The sequence below is a fragment of the Chenopodium quinoa genome, unplaced genomic scaffold (genome assembly GCF_001683475.1).
Source record: "Chenopodium quinoa cultivar QQ74 unplaced genomic scaffold, ASM168347v1, whole genome shotgun sequence".
Classification (NCBI taxonomy): domain Eukaryota; kingdom Viridiplantae; phylum Streptophyta; class Magnoliopsida; order Caryophyllales; family Amaranthaceae; genus Chenopodium; species Chenopodium quinoa.
This window is the reverse complement of record NW_018745308.1, coordinates 150,959-159,056: the sequence shown is the minus strand read 5'-3', so window position 1 is coordinate 159,056 and position 8,098 is coordinate 150,959.

The window sequence follows — 8,098 nt, the reverse complement described above, 5'->3', positions numbered from 1 at the left end:
GGGCGGAGGTGTCTGTTGGGGTAGTCCTATGAGCGCATTCAGCTATGAAGTCGGCTAAGGCTTGGGCCTTGATGGCTTTCCGGGGTTCAAACTCAATTTCGAAATCAGCTAACTGATCTGACCAATCCGTCATTCGGGATGAGTGATTTTTTCTCTCTAGCACTTTCTTGATTGGTTGGCTGGTGAGGACTTTGATCGGGTGTGCTTGAAAGTATGGCTTCAACTTCCTACTAGCCATCACTAAAGCGTACACCACCCTCTCTATGAGAGTGTATCGGGTTTCAGCCCCCCTTCGGGCGTGGCTGACAAAATACACAGGTACTTGGCCTTCATCTCTTTCAGCAACAAGGATCGCACTCAGGGCATAGTCTGATATGGCCAAGTACACGAACAATGTCTCCCCGGGGAGGGAACTAACAAGCTTCGGAGTGTTCACAAAATGTTCCTTCAGCTGTTGGAAGGCTTTCTCAGCTTCCTCGTCCCATAAGAACTTAGGCCTCTTGAGGGCCTTGAAGAAAGATAGACTCTTATCCGCTGATCGGGATAGGAATCTCCCCAATGCGGCTAGGCAGCCCGTTAGGCGTTGCACTTCCTTCACATTTCGGGGGGATTCCATGTCAAGAATAGCTTGAATCTTATCGGGGTTGGCATCAATACCCCGCTGATCAACCATGAAGCCCAGACACTTTCCACCTTGCACCCCGAAGACACACTTGCTGGGGTTAAGCTTCATTTTGTATGTTCTAAGGGTTGTGAATGTTTCCCTTAGATCATCTATGTGATCCGGACTTTCCTTGCTTTTCACTATCATGTCATCAACATAGGCCTCAACATTCCGACCTAGTTGCCCTTCAAAGATTTTGTTCATCAGACGCTGGTAGGTAGCCTCAGCGTTTTTCAGGCCGAAGGGCATCACGTTATAGCAATACACCCCTTGGCTAGTGATAAAGGCTGTGTGGGCTTGATCCTTCTCTGACATGGGGATCTGATGATACCCCGCATTGGCATCCATGAATCTTAGGAGGGCGTGACCAGCGGTCGAATCCACCAACCTATCAATCTTAGGAAGAGGGTGATCATCCTTCGGGCATGCCTTGTTTAAATCCGTAAAATCCACACATATACGCCAAGAACCGTTGGGCTTCCTAACCAGCACTACATTGGATAACCACTCGGTGTATTGGCATTCTCGAATGAAACCCGCTTCGAGAAGCTTTTTAACCTCAGCGGCTGCAGCTTTGTTTCTCTCCGGCCCAGCATGTCGGAGTTTTTGCTTGACGGGCTTGTAGCCTTCCTTGATGTTCAGCTCATGAGTCATTACCTCGCGGTCTATGCCCGGCATTCCATCTGTTGTAAAAGCGAAGATGTCTTTGTACTCTTTGAGTACTTGAATGATTTCTTCCTTGAGCTTGGGGTCCAATTTCTTTCCAACCCTTACGGTCCAAGCGGGATCATCCCCTAAGGGTATGCTCTCATCTTCTTCAATAGGCCTAGGCCTACCGTATTGCTTTGGATTCTCAGCCATGTAAATGCTTATGACCGGGTGCTGAGGTTCATCTATTTCCATGGCCTTCCTCTTGGCCCCCTTGTCCTCCTGATTGACGGAGCTCTCAGGTGACTTCAAGCTATCTACATAGCATTTGCTACCCTCAAACTGATCTCCAAATATCTTGTCCACCGATCCGTCATCGGTCTCGAATTGGAGGAGTAAGTGATAGGTTGAGATGGCAGCCTTAACCCTATTGAGAAGGGGTCGGCCGAGAATCATGTTGTGTGGAAAAGGGGTATCCACAACTAAGAATGTGTGAACCAAGCTTCTCCCCTTGCTCTTTTCTCCCAAACGAACAGGCAGCTTGATCGTTCCCAAGGGGTATACATGATGCCCCCCGAATCCCACTAAGGGTTTCTCTAGGGGTGTTAAGTCACTTCTTCCAAAACGCATTTGCTCGATGCATTTCCATGTAATTATATCCGCTGAGCTTCCACTATCCACTAAGATCTTCTTCACCATAGCATTGACCACCTTCATATGAATCACTAAGGGGTCATCATGAGGCCTTTGAATCTTTTTTCCTTTGTCATCCCCGAATACCATGAGGGGGTCCTTCAGGGCAGATGAGGGAGTGCCGATATCATAAATGGGCTCTTCGAGCGACCACAAGTGAATTTTGCGTGCCCTGTTAGACAAACCCCCGGAGGCAAACCCTCCGGCTATGACATTGATGCTCAGGTTAGTGTCAGCTGAGCTATGAGCTTCTTGCACTTCCTTGGCGGCCTTGCTTTACTTATCCTTCGGGGGGGACTTGAGATATATGTTAAGCTTTCCATCTTCAGCCAGCTTGTCAAGGGCTCTCTTAAGTTCTCTGCAGTTCCAGGTGGTATGACCACACTCCTTGTGGTATTCACACCAAAGCTTCTTGTTCCTCTGCTCTATCGGCGTGTTCATGGGGTTAGGCTTAGGAAGAATAGCCTTGTACTTTATGTCCAAATAGATCTCACGCCTATCAGCATTATACTTGAGTCCTTCATCATCACTCTCAACCCTCCTCGGCCTTCTATTCCTGTTGTCATGGTAATTATCTTCTTGCTTTCTCTTCCCCTTATTGTTTTCCACGGGTGCCTTGCACACCTCACTAGCTTCAATGATCCTTTCAGCTCTCTCCATGGTTTCCGAGAAGGTGCTCATCTTGTCATGGACAAGTTCAAACTTCAGCTTGTTAGACTTGAGCCCGAAGAGAAGGGCTGTGAAGCATTATTGTCTTGGAGGTCGGGGATGAGCTGAGACTCGGTGTTAAACCTCTTGATATAGTCCTTAAGACTTTCATTCTCCCCTTGCTTCACCGTCATCAAATGAACGCTAGTCTTTGTTTGCCTACTCCCAGCGATGAGTGCTTTTTGAACTGAGTGGCTAACATGTCAAACGTCCTTATGCTCCCGGGGGTAAGGTTGTTGAACCATGTCTGAGCTATGCCCTTGAGAGTAGTAGGGAAGAACCTACACCATGAAGCCTCACACCCGGTTTGGACTCCCATCTGTGCTTTGTAAGCGTTCAGATGGTCCGTCGGGTCTGTCTTTCCATCATAAGGGTTCAATGTTGGGATCTTGACTTTGGGAGGAATAGGGGTATTCATTATCTCCTGGCTGAAGGGGGTGATGTTCTTGAAAATCCCGAGCCTCCGTGGCCTGGGGGAGGAAGGACGCTCAGGCTTTTGCTTCTCGAACGAGCGGGCTGATTAGTTCCTCTTCTTGGTCTGGAGGTAGCTGAGTGAATCATGCTATATCGGTACCTTGTTGACCCATGCCGAGAGTGAACTCTAGTTCGACCTCTCTGGGGGGGGGGGGGGGTTGTTATCTTCCTTGGAGTTCTCCCTCTTGGAGTTGATTATCTCTCGGGCATCTAGAGTGCCATCCTTCAGCCTTCGGTCACTGATAATTTCTCTAGCATCTCTTGGCCTGCTTGGCTGCCATGTCTCCCGCTGGGGGTCATGGGACTGATCGGGCTGAGAGCGGCGAGATGTCTGATGCTGAGGCCGAGAGGAGGCTTGATGGATATGAGACACGTGAGGCGGAGGATTAGGCTGCGGAGCGCTTCCCTGCCTGCCTTGCCCCACCCCTTGGTTGATAAGTGTCCTGAGACTTTCCTCCAAGTTTCTGTTGATTTGGGCTGCCAGCTGGTCCAAGTCTCGGCGAGTGACCACCTGGGGGCTGTTCACTTCTCTCTCAGGCTCACTACGAGTCCTAGGTAAAATCTCCTCGACTATGTGAGGGTTCCTAGCCGAGAGAATCGGAGCTTGCCTAGCAGCATCTTAATGAGTGCTACGGGGACGCCTAGTGTTCACCATGACTTTTTGTTTGTTATCCCCACAGACGGCGCCACCTGTTTCTGGAAACAGAATGCTCCTGGGAGTCTTAGGGTAGTAAGGGTAATCAAGAGGTCCTAGACTATGTCCATTGAATGTCCGAATTTCCCTCAGCTATGCCTTGCTGTCCGAGAGCTAGGCCTGCAAAAGAGAAAGAAGGTTAACTGCCCCGGGGGTGTGACCCGGGAAAGTCCCTCCGATGCTTAAGTCAGCGAATGTACTTTCTAGTGAGAGAAGTAGAAAGAGTACTTTAGAGAGAGAATGTAGAGAGAAAAGATTAGAGAATTAGGAAAAAGTTACCATCATCAATGATTGGAGAGTTATTTATAGATGTACTTTCAAGTGGCAGAAGTTGTACTTAATTGGACAGATTAGGGGTAAATCCGTACTTTGGTTTGATTAATGATGGGCTGGATCATGGAGGGGTATTTTCGTAATTCCAGGTCACTAGGCTTAGGACAATGAACTAGGCCCAAACACAAGGAGTACCAATAATAAATCATATCACACATAATAATAATACGAAATATAATACAAACATCTCTAAAATTTAGTGTGATTACCTTCCGAAAACAATTAAGCAAATATAAAGCACGATACTCCACTGATTCACGATTAACAACTCACACACTCACGCACAAGATACTCCACCGTCACAATTAAAACTCACGCACAAGAATTGTAATTTTGGGGAAAAGTGATAATAATGGATTTTATCAAGAGTTATCATGAAGAAAATACATATTATAGGAATTCATGGTAATTATGGCAATTTCTAGCTATAAGCCCATGAGAAAGGAATTTTTATACCAAAACTTACGGCTGTACAAATAAATAATAGGGTTAAAGTAGTTTATATACGCTTTAAAATAAAGAGTCATATTTAAATTATAATAGGGTTTTAAACCTTTTTGAACTCTAAAATAAAAATATGAGATTAGGAAAGTTATTTAATAAATAAAAATATGAGAATAGGAAAGTTATTTAATAAATAAAAATAACTATTTTTTTTAATAAAAATATCATATAACTAATATATAAAACTAAACTTTTAGCCAGGTCACGAAATAGCGACACTTGACATTCCAATTTTTCGCCAAGTGTCGCGCCACCTTGGATAGATTTAAATAGACTTCATATGATAAAAAACCGTCAAGTGTCGCGCCACCTTGGATAGATTTCATCAGATAAAAAAAATTAGATAAGAATTCTATTTTAAATCAAATTAGGATAGAATTTTAGAATAAGATTGTTAGTTTAGAGTTATTTCTTCGATAAAATATCAAATAACAAATTTATAATTAGGCCACAAGACAACATCATTTACCGTTTTAATTTTTCGCCAAGTATGGTATCACGTTGGATAAATATAGATTGACTTTGTAGCAAAAAAAAGTTAATTTAGAATTCTATTTTCTATCAAATTGAATTATAATAGTATAATTTTATTTTAACAGTCCATAAACTACCCGGGCATCGCCGGGGCACAAAACTAGTATAATATAAAATCATAAAATATTCGGGTATTACAATATACCCTCCTTAAAACAAGTTTCGTCCCCGAAACTTAAAATCGAAAAGTTTAGGGTATTACAGTTAAAATCCTGGCTCCGCCGCTGTATGTCATCTTATTGGTGTATGGAAATTTATCTAGGGTTAATATGTTACTTGAATAACATATATAAAAGGAATATTTTATTATTTTGTGCTTAAACCTAATTGAGAGGATTCTTCTTAAGAAATTGAATTGTTAACCTAAAATTTAGTGTAGTTGCCATTAACTTCAACCTTAATGATTATTATTATTATTATTTTAAGTGCATACACTATTGATTTAGGTGAGTGAAAACATAAAGAAATGTGTGCCGTATTTAACATATGTTAATAGTATAAAGATAAAAGGCAACAGTTTACTTGTATTCATTTCACAAAAATTTTAAAATAAAATGATTAATGAGTAATAATGATTTTACTTATAAATATGTCTTAATCATATATTTTTAACCCTCAAAATAATAATGATATACAAAGTACTATTTGAAAACGTTGTCACGTGCTATGCACTTGACTTTATTTGGCCAGAAAAATCTAGTCAACACCGGAGTTTAGTCAACGGACCCTTCCTACAACCCAAGTGGGATATAAGGACCTTTTGTACCACCTTTTTTTATAAACGGGTCTTCCTCACAAAGTCGACCACTTAAACTGACCTTCCTCGCAAATTTTCCTTGAATATATGTATGAAAGTTATTTGATTCACTTTCTTATAACTTAATATCTTATACAATAACATTCAATTATCACTCTTTCTTCTTCTATATATATTATTCATTTTCCAATTAAAATATAATATAAATAAAAAAATTATATTGTATATCTATACATACCGTGCGAAGCAAAAGGCCAGTCAACTTATAAAAACTCTATTAAAGTTGTACTGTAAATTTAACTACACCATCTTTTGAAAAATATTGTAAATACAAATTTTATTTATAAACATTATATAATAATCGTTAAAAATATATGTGCGGGGAGAAGCTAGCATAGGACTAATAAAGTTTAGGTCGGTAAAAGTATTACTAAATTAAGAATATATAACTGAAAAAGGAAAACAGTTGCACTAAAAAAAGTAACCTAAGATTCTGAGTAGTTTGCTTTATAATCATTAATTAATTTATAATTAAGACGAAGTATATAATTTTTAAAGGTTCATTAAACCTATTAGAAGCATAAGCATAAGCATATTGTTAGACCTCAACAAAACACATACTATATGTCTATATACTCCGTATTATATAGTATCTAAAAGCAATTACACCTTAGGTAAGTCTTTTTATATACAGGTAAAAAAAAGGTTTTTTATATACAGTATTTTGTAAGATACCCACTTTTCTTTTTTTTTTTTTAAAAAATTATTATTATTATTATTATTATTATTATTATTATTTTTATAAAAAAAAACAAAACCTACAGAGTCAATCAATTTACAAGAAATTGGTAGGGAGCCGAGATACAATCTGGGCCCCCACCCCTCTAGCTATAGCGAACCCGATCCTGCTGAAGATGTGAGCAGTTGCACGAGCACCAATATCCTGAGTCTTAGCGAACGCCTGAACCCGCTTCAGCAACGAAATATCATCCTTCTCTAATTCCCCCAACGAAGAAAAAGAGAAAAGAAGAAAACCATAGCCAATAGCTCTGCAATGCGCCCCATACTTGTCCCGCTTCCGCTGAGCCGCCGTCGACACAACACGACCAGGAACGAAGTCAGACAACCCCGATTGTGTCAAAGGTGAAGACCCCGTCAAATCAACACATACATCAAGGCCTCTATCCTAGGAATAAAGCAGCACATCTGCAGGTCGTAGAGCCCCGTCGTTTCCTCCAATCAACCCAATGTTAACCTCCTTTCGAGCAGATATTCCAGACTGAAAACAAACATTAACAAGGGTGTCACGAACAACATTGTGTCGATGTTTAATACCCACCATCCCAGCACAAGACACTGTATCGTCAAAAACCCTAGAGCAAGCAGAACACGGTGTTGAAACGGAGAACAAAGGAACACCTAACCGGTAGCAAAGAACACTACGGTAAGTCTTACCATTCATAGTCTGACCCAAACCCGATATCAGGACCGTCCGCAACCAGACCGAAGAGTGATCCCCCTGCTGGGACTTCCATAAGGCTACCTGACGCGGAGTTAAGAAGAAAGTGGAATCCGCAGATGCAGTGACCTTCGTGAAATATATATTTGCCAACTTTTTCATGAATTTGGGGGCAGCGATCTCACTACGGTTATTATTATTATTATTATTATTTTTATTATTATTATTATTATTATTATTATTATAAAAATAATTATTAACGTTGCAAAATCTTCATGTTTAATTTAAGTAGTACCTATCAATCTATCGTGCATTGGACCACATTTCCATTTAATTAGCACAAAGAAGGTTAAAAACTTAAAATAATTATGTCTTGGATGTACTCGTTTATGGATTTGGTTGAACTTCGTGTTAAGATATATATGTATATATATATATATATATATATATTCTGTTATTGTATTTTAGCTAAGGATATATTTAGATTGATATGATTGTAATTAGTTCCTAAATATATGCCTTGTATTATGGCTAGCAATATGCGGCTATCTTGTATATATTGGGAAGTCAGTGAATGAAATCCCTTGAGGAAAATATTCCACAAACTCTTTCACTTCGTACACAATATAC